This window comes from Physeter macrocephalus, chromosome 11, assembly GCF_002837175.3.
Source record: "Physeter macrocephalus isolate SW-GA chromosome 11, ASM283717v5, whole genome shotgun sequence".
In the NCBI taxonomy this organism is placed as follows: domain Eukaryota; kingdom Metazoa; phylum Chordata; class Mammalia; order Artiodactyla; family Physeteridae; genus Physeter; species Physeter macrocephalus.
The window spans coordinates 25,863,006-25,863,740 of NC_041224.1; positions in this window are offsets into that span (position 1 = coordinate 25,863,006).

Consider the following 735-nt stretch of genomic DNA (forward strand, 5'->3'; position numbering starts at 1 on the left):
TTATTTATTTATTTTTTTGTGGTATGCGGGCCTTCCTCTGTTGTGGCCTCTCCCGTTGCGGAGCACAGGCTCCGGACGCGCAGGCTCAGCGGCCACGGCTCACGGGCCCAGCCGCTCCGCGGCACGTGGGATCCTCCCAGACCGGGGCGCGAACCCGGTTCCCCTGCATCGGCAGGCGGACGCGCAACCACTGCGCCACCAGGGAAGCCCCATGGCTGTGCTTTTATCTTGCTTTTCTAGAAGAACTTCTTTCCTAGGGCTTCCCCCTGAGCGTTTCTGGGCCTTTCCAAGGACACTGACATGTCCTTGGATCTGTGCTGGCTTGCCCACCTCCCCGGGCCTCGTGCAGGACTCTGAAGTGCGTCTCAGCCACTGCCACAACGGTCGCCTCCTCTTCCTGTGCGGGTTTCTAGAACAAGGAATTCCCTCCGACTTCCACCCAAGGTGGGCACGCACTCTTCCCTTGCCCCCCTCGGCCAAAGTGACAGCTCAAGTCAGGTTGTCACTTTGGCAAGACTCTATTTTTAAGAGAGTATAACACAGAGGTAATATCGGGATGGTGACACAGGCACAGGGCGCTGAGTAGATATTGGTGGAATAAATGAATTATGCTCACAGCCTGTGAGGCAGAATCCAACCTACCCTTGAACCAATCCTGACCCCCTGGTCTGGGCCCAGCTTTCTCCTTCAAGGGACCCGAAGGAGGAAGCTGTTTCTCCAGCTTTCTCCCTCTCT